At 44.3% G+C, this 17,428-nt stretch overlaps 1 protein-coding gene across 4 annotated transcripts in view; it reads left to right on the top strand.

Annotated features, from left to right (window-relative positions):
- Positions 1-17,428, top strand: part of LOC128889964 (kazrin) — a 72,407-nt gene that overhangs the window by 19,875 nt on the left and 35,104 nt on the right. The window lies entirely within an intron of this gene.

Genomic DNA, 17,428 nt, shown 5'->3' with positions numbered 1-17,428 from the left:
CTCTCTCTCTCTCTCTCTCTCTCTCTCTCTCTCTCTCTCTCTCTCTCGTAATACTAAATCAATATCTCGCGGTGGGGTGACCTCGTATATGGGGTGTTTCGAAAGCAAACGACAACCACCCCGATATCGAACCGCTATCGGCATTGTTTCAAGGACAAAGTACCGGGACCCTGAGAGCAGCCCTTCGATACCATCAACGATATTCCTCGAACAGATATTTTATTTTCTAATAAAACACTAACGGTATCGTTGTAAGCGTAGCTCCAGATGCGCGAGACGATCGAGGGAGAGTCTATCTGGACGTGTTGAGAAAAGTAATGCAATAAAATTGTATTTACAGATAATCGAAATAAAGGTCTATAGCCGAAATCGCAGCGTTGGTTTTTCAGAAGCGTCATATTTCTGCAGGAGGGTGCACTCCCATTGAGTGAGTCACGAAAACGTCCCTTGCGCCAGCTAATGGCAGGGACAGTTTCTGCAAAGTAACGCCGACAACGAGCGATCCAGTCGATCATTGGTTTCTGTCCAATAAATCAATTCGCCCGTTATACGTCCCGGATGAAAGAATGCAAATGACGCGCGATAAATGATGAATCCCCGCGGACCTTAATTGATACTAATGCACGCTCGAACCCGATACCTTCGAACGAATAATAAACGTGCCGAACACGTGATTTATAACGGAACGAGTAATTGCGAGGTTGACAAGAGTGCTGTCCATTTACACAATGTCTAGACTCGGTTGCATACTCGAAAGGGTTGTCAGTTGGGACAAATCGAAAAAATACGCGTGATTACAATTAAATTTGAAAAATGAATTAAGGCACACCGACGATAAGTACACCGATAGCAGCACTTTGTCATTGAAAATAAATTCCCGAAGCGATACAGGAACCCTCCAGAAGAACCCCTTTTCTTCCCCCGTCCAATTTACTTGATAACAACGCCAGAACTGGTCCGCGAGTGTCAACTAAGCGAATCGACACATTTATTTCTCGGTTACGAGTCTGTGTCCAACAAATACGTTTCTCAGGCACGATCCATCAGGGATGTACGTATCAACGGTGTTGAATGGAGCCACGTAACACCCAGCACGTGACGAACACACGACCCCCTACCCTCTGGTTCTACCCTTCGCAGACTCCCTCGCTCGTACCCTTCGGCTCAGAAACTTATCAGCTTCCTTCCAAGTTCCGGATACCTTTCTCTTATTCTATTACTGCTCTGAAAGCCGTGTTTGCACAGCACCCGTCGACGTCACGGGACTTTAATGACGACGGAACCGCGCAGCGTACATGAAACGTGTCATTGTCAACGTTTCAACGATTCACGAGGTTGTAAATGACCTAAAACACGAATAAATTTGAAACACGAGCGACAGAGGGGTCGATAGTGGAACGAAATTCGTGCGAGTATTTCGTGGGGGGACACCCAGTATTAAAGACACTCGGTATTCGCATCGCGCACTCTTAGCCACCCTCCTCGTGCTCGTGCAGTTAGTCACCCTGTTCCACCCTCGATTTTCCGACCGCCCTCGCCATCGAATACAAGGTGACTCGAAAACACGAACGAATGAACGTCGACCCGAGAAAAGCAGTCTCGTCGTGGCAGGAAATTCGACTGTGTTCGCGACGCTGGCTCGAAACAAGACGGACAAGCTTGAGAAAATTTTATTCTGGAAGAAATTAAGAAAGTAATTGCGTTATTTGCTGTTATGGGTATTGAGATTTATTTATTGAAATATCAGGCACCCACGTATTCTCTGTACTATATATTCTTTGTACTGGACTGGTAGCTTTTAAAAGATCATAAAGACCTCTGAAAGGCTCCGCCTAGAACCGCGTGCAAAGTTAAATATTCAACAGAGTTACTTGAAGCAACGCGGGAAGTACGAATAAATGATGCACGTCAAAATTGGAAGGAGAAACTCGAATCTTGGTCCCGCGATACGTCATCGGACAACAACGGATCTTCGAAAAGCTGCCTTGGAAGGAGGTTGAACGAGTCTTAGGGAAATTTCAGAAAAGCGCAAATTCACCCCTCGCATGACCCACCCTCGACGCTCTTAGTCATTCTTCCCTAACCTCGTTTCCACTCGTGCTGAGGATACAGGATGCTTCAAAGGGCGTGGAAAACACAGGGGAGAGCGGAAGGAGGTGGATGCTAGAGATTCTGGGTGCTACAGATACAGGATGCTGAAGATTCAGGGTGCTAGAGATACAGGACGCTCCAAATAGTATGGAAAACACACAGGAAGGAGTGGAAGAAGATGGACCTAATCCAGACACGCAAAGAAAAATAGAAGGGAATAGGGATAAACACACGGAGAGAAATAGGTGGAGATAGGGATAGACACACCCACACACACACCAGCCTGGTGTAATGCATCGCGAGAAAATACGATATCCGGAGGATTCCCCGGTCTCTTCCATTTTCCTTTCTTCCCGGGGATGCTTCCCTTCGTTTCATTTCGTTCAAGAGTTAGGTGGACTCCTCGGTGTGTCGCTGAAGTTACGCAAAGCGATAGAACAAAGGATATTGCGTTTCGGATGAGAAACGACAAACGTGACTTGTAATGCAAATATTTTGGAATATTGGAGGTGTTCGGATATTACTTCTTTGCGCAGGGTGTGGTCGATATAAATGATTCCGTGTATAAAACGGCATTTCGCTATTTGTATTATTCGGTTCGATACATACGTTTCTGTAACGCGAGGATTGTATCTGTAATATCGATCGAAACGTGTTGGATGTATCGATGTATTGTCGGAGGCTGAAAGTTGCAGTTGCAGTTGCACGAATGGCACGTAAACAATTAGAGCTGTCGGGGGTGATGTTGATTCGCGTTAAGAGAAAGGACGAGCACGCCAATCGATATCTTAATTACTATCGAACTCGGCTCGATTCAGAACTTTATTTCGTTCCTGCCTCGAGATAGATTTATCCAGTATCGGATAATTAATTTTGCCGTTTAATCGAAAGGGCGTTTACGTTTCTACTCGGTTATCGAATTCGATTTCATCGAGTACTATTTTTCTGTCGCGATAATCATCAACAGTTCGATAAATAAATCAACCAAACAAATACCAATTTTTTTATTTAATTCTTCGATACAGTTTTCTAGCTTAGTTTCCTCGGTGCGTGCACACGTACACCGACACGTGTCGAACACCCCCTTGGTAAAACGTCGTCTCATTCAAGATTCACAGCAGAACCATATTTTCCAAGACATCTCGCGCATACGGGCTCGCCTTATCTCCGGAGGAGTCAACGCGTGGGTGGGTCGCGAGTGCGTCAAACGTGTCAGCTCTTGTTAAACATCTGCGATGTATTCATAGGTGGCGAAGTTCTCGAGCTCCTGCCATATTGCCGTGGCAATATAGTGCGCACGTCTTCTTCGTGTCCTGTTCCTCCGGGCACAATTTTATTCGAACGCTGGCCGATGAATAAAACCAACCCACGATCGATTCCACTTTCCCAAAAATTTGTCGTTTCAACTACCAAAACGAACAATTTATTCGAGCGACGAATGTAATGTTTTTTTTCATGTTTTATTTTCCTTTCGAAGTAAGAACTTCGGCCGTCTCTGGCGTACATCCTGGTCTATGCACTATGCAGATGCAGAGGAGCTCTCGGTGACGACACTCGTCTCGTTCGCCTCCGGTTTTTACCGTGAAACGACAGCTGTTCCTCGGAGGCTTGTAACATTTGCTACGGAGACGATGGGACCAGGTTGTTTTCTGTGGCCGAGGCTTAACGAGCCCATCTGGAGATCGCTGGCTCCTTCGAGAGGCCTGGAGGGAGAGGTGGGCACGTTCCGCCACTGATAGTCCTTAAAAATATATTGGTTCTCGTTTTCCCTTCTTGAGAGGAGCTGGAGTGGAAGAGAGGTTTAGTAATCGAGATTCGGAACTTTCTGTTTTAAATTTTCCCAACTCGAACTCCTAAAGACTGGAAGATACTTTGGCTTCTTTTTACTTTCCAACTGCTACCGAACGTAACGGAGGGGAAGTATCGCTATTGGAACAAATTTCACTGTCTTCCCTCGAGATTTTACGTTTTTTCATATTGAAAGGTCTAAAAGTAATGAAAAGCAGTTTGAACAATTTTTGAAAAATCTATTCTTCCGTGTAATTAGTGTTCTAATGTAATAACAGTCCACGAGAAGTGTGTCGAGTCGACCAGCTTGGAAGTTTTAGCGTTAACGTGAAGGAAATTCGTTATTTACGAACTCGGAAACGCCTGAAATCCGAAAGGTCCAGGTGAATCTGTAGCCACCACCTGCTGCCTTCGGGGCTGCCATAAGCCCGATACGCGTCCCACGTGGGTCCCTCGTTCAAGGTTCGTGAAAAACTACCGTGAACCCTTGTTTCGATCCAACACCTGCACGCCGAAAATGATTTAGCAAATATCGCAACTGCTCGAGGCAAATTTATCGAGTGACCTATGATGCTTTGCGGAACCTCGAGCAAAGGAAAAATGCTTCCTCTTCGATGTACGTTATCGCATTGTTCGATACTGCCAGACGATAGAATAGATTTCTGAAACAAGCGATAAACGCTCGTGTAATCGGTACTTTAAAAGCGTTAGATAAACGCTCGTCTTTGTCATGTATATATCTTCGTTGTAGACTAGGATTTTCAATTCTAAAACATTAGGTGTGAATATTTACGTTGAAAGACACGAGACTGTCCGTTACGTAAAAGGTTCTGAACGTTTCGCAGCGTCTAGTATAATTTGTAGGGGCATAAATATCAGGACACTTAAATTCGCGAAGCTATCGGTGCGCTAGCTTGTTCCTCTCCTATATCGATATTTACCGTCCTACTAAATGCAACCTCGTAAACTTTATTGCCTCTTGTCTCGCGTCCAGAGAATATTACACTCGGATGAAGCTCGATTTTGCCTTGTACGTACTAGAAACGACGCCAAGATATTATTTTTCGTCGAGACTCGTTAACCTATTAAACCAACTTACACAGCTTGCCGACTAATGTTTCGGACTGGTCCGGTTGTCTCCGGAAACTATTTTAAAAATTGCCTCCTACGTTAGAGAACGGTGGATCAGACACACAGAGAGAGCTTCGATCCATTTCCAGATTGAACTCGCGATGGCGTCCTTAATTAAACACTTTTTGCAAGAGGAGACGAGTATTTGGGTCACGAATCGAAGGTGTGTGGGTGGCGTCTTCGTGAAAAATTTCATTAAGACCTTCTTCAGCCGTTTTTCCTGGCAGTTGACGATAGCCAAAGGGTATAAGAGAGACAACGGGTGATAAGGAATTCGCGAAAGCTGATTCCTCTAGTTGTCGAAAGTCCGAAGACACGACTAGGTCCGACTGAGGATATACGCGTCGTGCATTATTCAAGTCGAGTCCGACTCTTTTGCTCCTCTTTCATCCCCTGGATCGTTCCTCGTCCTCCTCGATTCGGCTCCTAGGATTCCTCGTCTGTCGACCTTCGAATTTCTCTTCCTTTCGACAGGGAGGTACCGAATTTCAGGAGCTTATTGGAAAAGCATTGGCTCGAGCAGTCGGCTGGCACCGCGCCTCGCCACTTCCACTCGAGATAAGGATTGGAGAGGGCAGAAGAGGTCGAGAGGACTCGAGCGGGTTGAGAATTAGCGGAGAATCTTTGCGGCACTGATAACGTAAATCGTATTGACGTAGGAATTAGTCGTAACAAAGATTCTCGTCCAGTTCTTTGTCGCTGACTTTGCTTCTTTTTTTTTTGTTGCAGGTAAGTCGGTATTACCTGGACGAACCTGTGACGAAATTCTCAGCGTAGGTATTCGTGCCGTTGGTGGTTGTTAACAAAGTTAACGTTGTTAACACATTCGATTATCTCGTGAGTAGGCAGATGTTTACGATACGTATGCATTTAAGTGGGAATCACAATAGTTTCCATCAACGATGGCCTGCAGAATATTTGAAGAATATTTGAAATTCAGTTTCTCGTCGAGATAGGACGTAGGACCTCGACGTACGCCCCCAAAGGGTCAAAGAGTTTCAACAAAATTCTGTAGAAAATTTCCAAACTTTTTAACAATGCGTATTCATGTATTTGGACCGCTGTACACTTGATAATAACTCGATAGAAGTCGTTCCTTGCTTCTGACAGCAAGCAACGCGCAGCCCTGCAACGATCCAGTCGTACCTCGAGGGCTGCTCGACCAAAGGGGACTGCCCCCACTATAGAGGGCCCGGTGTGGCCCCGAACAGGTCGACAGCGTCGTTCGAGCCGAGCCTCTTCCTTCTTCAGTCCTCTGCGAACCGGTGTTCGGTGTGCTCGATCTTCTCTCGTGGTCTCCTCGTTGCGAGTGTGCATTCTCGAAATATTTAAAAAGTGCAGTGTGTATCGTGTACGTGTCCTAAGATATCGCGAGCAGCCACGAAGAATGCCCCTGAATTACAATCGGAATTTTATTCGAATAAACGACGACGATTGAAAAGTCTGAATAGCGATTTATTCGCAATTGAACGCCTTTATTCGTTTAACGTTGGAACCTAATTTGATTGCGAGTAATTGGGCGGTGAATGGGCAATTTGTCCAATCTTGTTCGGCAGGAACAGTTCTCCAGCTTGTGTAACCAACAATGAAGTCATTTTTTAAAGAATATATAATGTAAATTCTTCAAAAATTTTCATCGAGACTCTCGATCCATCCAGGGACATTCTCTGGTACAAATTGTGCGCTATAAAAAAGAAAACTGGGAATATTCGAAATTGTTTGGTGTTTTCAAAAGGATCTCGCGACGCGCTACAAGGCAGTGTGTGTTAAAAGATAGCACGAGAGAGAGGATTCCAATTAATCTTCTTAACGGAACCTCGCTGAAAGGCAACCATCGTGCGGGGTTTATTTTACCCGGTTTGTTTAATTCTTCGTTGGAATTGACGTTCTAGGTATTACACACCGAATCACACAGTGCAGTGTTTGTTGTTTGTACGGTGAGTTCCCCCGAAGCGTGGACTCTTTTTTTTTTTTTTTGCTGCTCTTATTTGCTTTTAATATAGTTAGTAAACAGGGACGGGCAAAATTTAATTGGAATAATAGATACCGAATAAAAGCAACATACAATGATTGCATATTTTAATTATCGATGTTGTGGCAGTTCCATTAACCCTGGTATAATTATAAAAATAATCGATCCAATTTTTATTCGTTCGATCCATTGTATAATTCATCTCGCAACTTTTATCTTCGATAACTAACTAGATCAGAATTTTGCTCATCCTTGTGCGTATCGCTCGACGTTTTAATCGTAGCGGACAACGATCGCGTTTCCGCGCGTACGTGCTATTTTTCTTTTCGTAACCGTATACCTTTACAGGGGTGCTTCAGAGTCGACTAAGCCCGAAAGGGGAAAAAAAATCATCGATTGCAAACTTCTGGCAAACTTTTCACGCTCGCGCGTAATTTCCCTTGGAAAGTTTCATCGAGGTTTGTTTTCGAAATGAATTACGTTAGCGCGTTTCCCTATTTCACCACGGAACTCGGTGTATATCGCTGGAAGTGCGAACGTGGGCGTTCTTGTGCCCGTGTATCGTAAACCCGTTTCGAGTTGTATATCATGAATGAGAATCTTCAGCACGGTGTAAAATATTTCTGGAATAATCTCGAAACGGAAAGCGCAGGGCTAGAGCGCAATTTATTAACATTTACCATGCCACAGGAAAATTCTCCGATTTTATGAGGAGTCCAAGTAAGTGGCGATAAATAATCGAAACTAGTTTCACGTTTACCGAAGCCTTTACGAAAATATATTTTAATATTTCCTTTATATAAAAGACTGTTATTTGCGACGTGAAATATCGCGTCGGGAGAAGCAAATTACAATGTTTTGTTGCGAGTACACGTCATTCCGAAACAAATCCGCTAATATTTGTTTCATGGCATGAAACTACAAACAAGTTCAGATCGCGTTAATATTTGCACGGAGCAAATACAAGGGACAGGTCCACCGATGTCGCGCGCAGAGAAAGGTTGTTTATCTTGTATCGAAACGTGTGCGTTGAAAAACAACTTGTTACATTGGACGTAAGAAAATGTTTACCATCTCGCGGGAAATTGCTCGATGAATTATTCCATCGTGGAAACAGAAGCTTCTCCGTTAAATTATCGCGAGGAGATTCTTCGGCGAGTCTTTCCGTTACGTAAATAGGAGGTTTCAATCTTTCTCCCATAATAGAATGTTAAATTCTGACCGAGTTTCGGTCTCGATCGTGTCTTGCTCGCCTGAGTTTCTTTTCATCAGTGAAAACTGCGGAATATCGCGGTGCAATCTCATCGAAAGCGGCGCGGGGGATTCGGTTACGCCTCGGTGCATTTTCACGCTGCAGCGTGAAGCATACTTCTCCGCGGAACGGTATTATTCACGGTCCACTTCAAGGTAGAAATCTTCTTCGCGGAAAGCTTGGAGCAGGGTGATGATAGAAAAAAGGGCGGAGTTGTTAGCTCGGGTCGAAACGATGCGCAATATGGACCGTGGAATCGAACTTTTGCAAACGACTTTACGTTTCGTTTTACTATCGTCTACTTTGACGAAACTGTGGATTACACGAACATTGCCACGAAATTCACTCGAAATTGCATTCCTTGGGCACATTCGGTGCACCAGTGCAACATTGATTTCTCGCGATTAGTGGCAGATTGTTCCAGACCAGAAACTGGTGCACTGGATTGTTGCAATGTTTGGTAGAAATCGCTATCTCCAACTGCATCGATTAAAAGTCCATGTACACGTGCGCTCGTCCTTAATTCGTCGTTATTGCCGATCGAAAGAAAATAGTAGAAATGAAACGTAGCCTTCACCCTCCATAACGACGACGCTGAATTCTTGTCGCACAGAAACTGTCGACCGAGATCCGCCTCGCAATGTATCGATTTTTCGACGCCGGGTTTTACCTCGTAGGCAGCCGACGCGGCAGTAAATTCTAATAAATATTTATTGCCCGATAAAGTAGCATGCAAATACGTGGTCACCCGACGGAATCTCGATTATCGAAATACACGTTGGTCGAGCTCCTTCCGGCCATCCGGACATTCGACGACCAACCTCGTATAGGATACGTCGTTCCGAATTCTCCGTAGAATTTTGTTTCCATTCGTTTTATTTCGATGTAAGAGAGCGGGGCAAATTTTGTACAAAATTGAAATATTGCAAATTTATTCGCGACGGATTCAGGCTTTATTCGAAAAATAAAATTGGTTGGATTCCGTCAGAGAATCGTGGGCGACAAAAGAGCGGACGAAGCTGCAAAAAAATGTCTGTAAGTCGGAAGGACCATGTGTCGAAGTGTCACGCACACTTAATGAAATTTTTAATTTTATTGAAAAGATAGCAATGGTATTCTGGAAGTAATTATAACGAAATATATATAGAGGTATATATAGAGGGAGGTGGTCCTTTGGAAAAGCCTCGATAAACAGAAAAGAAGCAAAGAGGATATCGAAAGAAGAACTCGCCAGTGAGCATTCCTGCGCCCTGAACTCTGCGAAGGCTAGGCTCATCCGGAGCACGAGCGTTCCCACGCTGCAAGAATCCGCCGTTAACTACGAGTCGCGCCACTGTTCCAACGATCTTCCACTTCCGTTCATTTGCTTCTTGCAAGGAGAGTTCCCCAGGTGTAACTCTCACTTTTTAACGAGCTTCGTGATAGCGATACGCGAAATGCTGAAGTCGGTTACATCGATGCCCTACGCCAGGCACGCTCTACATCTACTGCTACTTCTTTATCTTCTTCTTATCCGCTACTATTTCTTTTGTCTTTGAAACATTGCGTTCCAAGTTTATAGAGCGCAACCGTTAACAAAGTTTGCAACGTCCCTCCGAGGAGCCATCCGGGCGCAACGGGTTAAAAACAATTTGTTCGAGTCCGTTAAAATATTTCCGTTGGTCGACGCCGGTGCAGTAAAACTTTTCACTCGAGTACGTCTGACCGTTCCAGGTAATTATCTAGTCGAGTCGCTGGCTGAAATGAAGCGAATGCAATTCACGGGGGGCGCACTTTCTCGTAATCCACGGACAAAGAAGCACTACCGCGGTAAATATAAAACGAAAAAGAGGAGGAAACCAATCGTAATACGTTTATCAACGGAGTCACATTTACGATGCCCAAGAGTACGCGGCTGAAACTCGGTCGGCGAGAAACGAAATATAGAGATACGGCGTCTCCTCTCATGCGTGTTTTCCGACTTTCCGCGATCCACCCATCTACTCTCCTTCCAAGATATCGGTAATCGTTGAAAGAAACTTCTCCGAAATAAATATTTCACTTTGGACAGAATTGAAATTCAATCGCGTCTGGGCCAGTGGCAAGAGTCATCGAGTTCAAATAGTTTGAACAAATGGGACGAAGTTTGAAATGAATTTTAATCTAAGCTGAAATCACAACGAAGTCGACGAGCTGGCCGGATATCGTTACAGAGAGGGAATATAAATGAAAAATGTCGTCCCGCTGCTATTAACACGCTTCCGTTCGTGTATCCACTTGTGCCCCATTGAACGAACAACGTGCCACCGAGAAAGAAACGAGTAGGTTACGGTGATACGCTTCGCAGCGAATTTCTCGTCGAACGATTCGAGGGAGACGCGAATCGTGGCACGGAGATCTACCAATGATCACGATGAAACAACAGGGGGAAGAAAAAGTTGCATCGACGAATGAACTCTCGCCAGACTCGTTCGAATGCGTGTCCCATAAGTACTCGTACCTTTTTATGTCTGACATTTATCTAAATTAATCGATAGGTTCGATGTTTCCAAATAAATTTGTTTTGAATAAAGTCTATTTATGTAACAAACAGCCAGTTTGTTTTCCTTTCGTTTTTCGCGTCAACCTTGGCTGGATTCGATCAAGAGAGGTCTTAAATCGCGTTGCGTTAGTTTGTTCACCCGAAGACCTCAGCCGGTTACGAGAGCGCAACCTTTAAAGCAAAATGGGAACGCGTCGAGACACAAGCACCTTAAATGGCTCGCGGTGCTTTTGGCCGTTTTCAATGCCGCGACGAGAATGTGACGCAACCGTCGTGTTACCAATTCCACCGACATCCTTCAATTTCCATGGAGCTTGTAACGCCCTGCAATTTTTAACTCCGTGCTCCGACTAATGGTCTCGACTCTTCATTTGCGTTTCCTCTCCCTTCCCACTGAACACGCAACCAGTGATCGTCAACCTCGAAGAGCGCAGCGAGAGGTTGTTTTTTTTTTTTTTAAATTTCTGTTTGTTTGCTGTCACTAATCGAATTGGAATGCACCCAGCTTCGTTCGTTGAATCCAGACCGAACCAAAAAAGGTTCATCGGAGCATAAAAAAGATCAGGACAATATGACATCCCGATAAACCAGTACAACAGGTTCGCGCAATATTCACATTCATGGGAGGCATTGCTGTAGAACGCGAACTATATCGCTCATCATTGTAGGAGCATACGTCACGCGCAATGCTTCCTGCAATCACAACGCACGCATGTATATGCAGTTTGACGTCCACAGATGGACAGTAATCTTCCGTTTCGAGGTTTACAGAGACCGGAAGTCGTTCGATCGAACCGTTTCCGACATTCGATGCGCCTGTACGTCTCGTTGCTCTGGTTTCGAACGCGCCGCTAATGTTGGCACGCGGAGAGAACGAATCTCCAATCGTATCGTTGGGACGCGAGAAAAATGAATCTACGCTCGTCTTCGTCAAGGTATCCTGTATCCAACTCGTTGCGATAACACCAACGAATCCGCGAAAAACGAAAGTCAGAAGTTCGTTGGTACGCGCAGGAACTACGGCACGCGAGCTCATTAATAAACATGCGACTCCAATTATAGGTCTTGAAATAAATCGTCGCAACGTACAGCGACGATCGTGTATGTTTACTTTCGAATTATATTTCAATTCACGCACCTGTATATGTTTACGGGTAGCATAGAATGTCATTGAATTAAGATCGTACTCGAGTCAATGGGAGCAGTAGTTTGAAATTCGTTCGATGGAATTATACGAAATAATTTTGAATAAATTCGAAGGAATACAAAGTTGTTTGCTAGAACAGGTGTTTTTACCTGGGAGCCTCCTTCATCAAGAGTAGGTCACACATGGACGTCAGTGTGCATAGAACGCGATGTTTTCTTCTTAGTAGACACGCGCCACTTTGTTACTAGTTTCACCGCGGTGACAGTGTCTAGGAAGAAGAAATCCAATCCCCTGGTTATCGGATGTTAACCAAACGTAACTCGATCCGTGACAAGCTTTCTAGGATAATGTCAGTTTCATCGAGGAAATGAACAATATAATGGGAGCAGAGTATCAGATTGGATCCAGTCTGACGACGTAATTGCTTTGTCTCCCACGCCTCTGAGGCGACCAATCGCGATCGCATATAAGCGCAATCGAACTTTGAGCACATGAGCTTTCACGTCAAGCGGTGAAGGATGCCATGGATTTGCATACACGTGGCTGTTCTCTCTCTCTTACCATCTCTCTTGCTCGCTAGTTTACTCGCTTCCACACAAACGCACGAGGATGCAAATGCCCGCGCGCGCGTATGTGTGTGTGTGTGTGTGTGTGTGTGTGTTTGTACACACAAGCAGCTTCGTGGCTAGCAATTAAGAAGCAATTTAGTGCACCTCCTCGCGATTAAGTTATCCTTATCCGCGCGCGAGTAGGTAACGTGTTTCGTGCTATTCATGCCAGCAACAGCTATTTAACTCGCTGAAAAATTTTCTATCTAAGATACAAGTCGTAAAATAAAACACTTCTCGTCTGAAAGGAAATTGTTGTTGGGAAAGTTTAAGGAACCTGACCGAATTCGAACAGCTTTAATACACGATTGTTTAAATATTGTTCGACCACTGCCATTGCTTTATCGATATAATTTACCTAAATGTAGTTTAATTTTTGGTCAAATTAGATGGATCCATTATGGATTTATAAATACCATCGCGTTGAAAACGCGCTCCATAATAATCGGTTACTGGTTTGATCATAGTGGTACAGGAATGACCGCGAAATCGTTAATAACGCATGTAAACGAGCGCCATTAATAATTTCCATTAATAGCAGTGTAATTTGGAGGGCGGTTATTTAAATCATAGGTCGAGTCGAAAGCGATAAATCAAGATATCGATCGCGTAGTTAGACGCAACCATTTTCGTCGCGTCGCTAATGCTTCTTCCATGGTTGATAGAGTCATTTATTCGATGTTTGAAGTTGCGCCTAAGTTTGCGCTTCGCTCGCCCTGCCAGCGAGCCTTCCTTTTTTATAGCGACCGCTACTTCTGCGATATAACCGCGGTATAAATATTCATGGATCCGTGGCTGTGTTCCTCTTCGTGCATCTCCGTTACACGTTCGAGTCATATTCCTCTCGCACGTTAAATGCACAGAGCTTTCTCCTCTTACGCTCCATTCCACCTTTCGTCTTTCTTCGTTCCAGTGAATCTCGCGGGGCGCGCGCTTCTTTACGACCTACAAATATACATTCGTGATTCGTTAGAATGATAAACGCGTGGGTCTTTATGCGAAATAAAATCTTCGCGAACGTACTTGCAGAAATTGAATCTAAATGGGAATTTATTTTAGTCTGCAAGTATTATAATATGAATTTTTATTATTATTTTTAAAGGTCATACTAGGGTATCTAGGTCTAAGTACAAGAGTTTCTTTGCGTCAAAGTCTCCACCTCTCTTGAAAGGAACAAATTCGTTATTATTAACGACAATCCTCGAATTTCAGTAACGATGGGCTGCTGCACGAAACGTTCGGGTCACGTTCCAAGAGCAAACGCTGTACATTTTCTGCCAGCGAAAGGCTTAGGTACCGTTTGCATTGTCGTGTCGGTGGTCACGGATCGTCAATCCTTCCGGTCCGGCTTTCACCGTTAAGGCTCATCCTGAATGCTCTTTCGAGCGAGACAGATTGTTCCAACGCTTATTGTTCTCGTGCGACGTAAATCAAGCAGGGTGATCGGGAACAGTACCCCGATCGTGAATTCCTTCTTCGAGGCTAAGTGCACTGTCCTATCGGATAGACATCTCTATAGTCGACTATATACGCTGTGCACAGCGGATCGATGACCTGAAAAATTACTTCCTCGCCCAAGATAAATAATTCCGTACACGTGTCTAACGTGGATCAGCTGATGAACGCGTTCACTGCTGAATGGTTCGCCATTTTAAGTTCAACTAATTCGTCTAAAGACTGTATACAAATCAAGCCACATAAGATGGAACAATTTGCCTCAGCGTTAACGTCTTTACTTCGCATTCGCCAGTGAAAGTACATAACCGCTGTTCGATAAACTTTGAAGAAAGTACAGCGAGGTCGTCCTAGAGAGTTGTAATTGAGTTGAGAACAACATGGAGACATTTAGTCGAACGTCATTGAATCGTCAAACAAGGAGTTTTGTAGGGGCAAGAGGTGTCGCGTATAATCGAATCGGGCTGAAAGGAATCGAAGGGCTGAACGAGAAAAGCTGAGAAACGGGAGCACGCTAAAGCTCCCAAGTTTCAAACCTTGCCGTTAAAGCGGGTAGCCTTTTATTCCCTCTGCTTTTACCTTAATTAGCGTGCCGCTCGACCGCTAATTATTACGTTACGTTTTTAGTAGGCGGCATCCACGACTGAATCCTCTGTGCCAGCTCGTTCTGTAGCTCGTTCGAGCTTCCCACCCTCTTTCTGTCCGCTTCATTCTTTCTTTCTCTCGCGGCGCTAGCTTTCGATTATCCGAGACGTACAGAGAAGCACAACGATGAAAAGTCCTCGCGTCGTGAACGAAATCTAGCGAAAAGAAGTTTACGTACGCTACTCGTATTATTGGTATAGTAAAAGATATTCCAGCATGTTCTCGAAACCGATACATCGTTCCAGTACGTTTCCGATATTTATTCATTGAAAAATTTCACAGAAATCGACGTCTCGCTGTTAGGACGATGTTCCATATCGGACAGCTGTAATCGAATGCTCGTAGGCAGCTGTATCGATCGTTAACTATACGCGTTTACTCTCAAGAATGTTCTGTTTGGTTTCATTCAATGGAGATCGATACGGTACGCTTACACAGTGAGTCACAGGCTAACTTGCTCATTCATGCTAAGAAAGTTTGATATGGTACGATATTTACGACATTTAACAGACGTACGTTTGTACGTCCATCGTTGTTTCGATAACAGACGACAAAGTACGCGTCTACTTGCTCGGAATTATACATGTTCAGCGCTCGAATCCGGACCGTTACGGGAAATACACATCAAACCTTGACGAATTAACACGCCGCAGGATAGACTACTACGCGCACCTCGCGAAGACACGTTTCTATTTATTCAAATGAAACCTTCACGCCCGTGAGATTACCAGAACAGTCTATGGCTGTGATAATTAAGCGGATCCTACCAGCTCATGAATATTAATGGGAACGCGTGCACAGAGCCAGGGAGCGTGGTGTAGCGATGTTCTTTGAACCGCCCAAACAAGGAACAGGTCTCTTTGCGAGCTGACTTTTATTTCCACCGAATTGCTGTTCGTCAAAGTTGGACTTGGCCGACACTTCCGTTGGAGTTCCTCAAAGTCGCCTGGAAATCAATTGGGCCCGGCTATCTCTTGTCCCTTGGATAACACACGGTTCGTGTCTCTCGGACGAGCTTCTGTTCGACTTTGCTCGAGTTGCCACGAACTCTGAGGGTTGGGATAGAGGAATATCGATGCGATCGAATTAACCCTTTGCACTCTGTAGTTTATATCGCAAAGACTTCCCTCGAGGACTTCAGCATTTTCACCTTTGAATCGAATTTCGTTTGAGTAGGTTAGACTTTCTTCAAATTTTACACCTAATAGTATCGGTTCTAATTCAACTTCCCGAAGGTTGCAACGCCCTAGATATCGCCTCTGCGAAACCTTAGTATGAATCATGTTCTCGTTTATCTGTATTCCAAGCCTATTTCCATTAACGAGATTCCACCAGAAATGTTCTCTTCTTTTCGTCGCTGGATCGATGCCTCTCCTAACAGGAGACTCATCGAGCAATGCAATGGCTCCGTGGAGGGTCGTAAACACAAATTACAACGGCATTACCTTCCTACTCTAGGCAAACAGGGGACAGAACGAAGAATTACAGCGGATCTGCATTGAAACGTAGATTTCGTAGCTGCGTAAATTTTCTGCCTTGGGGTCCACGATTTTTAGCTCTGAGAATCGATAGAGTGTCGTCAAAAGTATCTACATCTTCGATTAAGAGTGTACGTTTCTTACAGCGTGATATACATCTCTTGATCCATATCTCTTTTCCTCGGATCGATGGGATTCGAAGCAACATTGGTTGTCCCCCGCCACGTGGATGTTCCCCATCACTCGAATCACTAGAGCGCATAAATCAACGCTAACTTCATCGAACTCTGCGAGAATTTACCGAGCGCGTCCTTTCCTGCGTGTAATGATAAATTATGACGATCGAATATCGCGTTCCACGAGGGGTAGCGACGTTCGTATACACACTATCCCCCACGATACAGGGGCTCGGTGTAAGCCTGCTTGAGTTTTTAGGGGATGTACCACCGGTATTACTGTATATATTCGACGTCGAAGTTTGCGCGTAACGACATTACCTTACGCTAGGGTTGTAAACAAGACTTATCAAGCTTACCACGTTCCGGATGAGGGTAAATATTAATAAGCGTCGCGTGCATTCTAAAAGTTGCTGCGCGAGACATTGGAATTGTCAAGGATTCTCGTATCCTTTAAGGTTCTGGTGTGTGATGAAGCACAAGTGGGGTGGAAATGTAGTGAACTTTACTTGAAAAATGTGCTAAGTACTGAAACTTCGGTACTTTTTCAAATAGATTTCACCCATCTGTTTCTCAGCTTGTCACAGCTCGATCTGAAGAGTATCGCACCTTGACAGATCTGTACCGTTAATCAGGGGAACTTAAAGCAACTTTAAGACGCGTCATTTTAAAACGACTCTCAGGGAAGACTGTGCTCCTCGCTGACGTTGAATATTCGGAACGATTATGGAAATTTCATAATTACGAGATAACGTAAGGTCAAACTAAATGTGAAATTATTCAGAGCGCCCGTAAAGGGAGAGCCTGAGACGCAACGTTCCAGGCTTCACCTTTTGTTGCTTGTAATCTTTGATGTACCGCGATTCTTCGTTATAATCTCAACCTCGTAATCAGATGATCTACTTTCATTGACGAGAAATTCTAATTAAAGAATGCCAATTAACACGGATAAAGTCGATTTCAACGGTGACGTAAGACGTCCATTGTTTCAGGCGATGACGAAACAGCGAAACTTCATTATAGCGCGATACGTAATTATTTACGTGAGAAGGAATACGCTAACTTTCAAAGCATGAGAAATGAAAGTACGAAGAATATCGCTACTTTATTGGGAATAATTATATTATTAAGAGAAACGCTGTCGAAAACTTGGATTCTGAAGCA

This window comes from Hylaeus anthracinus, unplaced genomic scaffold, assembly GCF_026225885.1.
Source record: "Hylaeus anthracinus isolate JK02 unplaced genomic scaffold, UHH_iyHylAnth1.0_haploid 12000, whole genome shotgun sequence".
NCBI classification, from domain to species: domain Eukaryota; kingdom Metazoa; phylum Arthropoda; class Insecta; order Hymenoptera; family Colletidae; genus Hylaeus; species Hylaeus anthracinus.
Note: the sequence above shows the minus strand (reverse complement) of the source record. Positions and strands in the feature narration are given on the sequence as shown.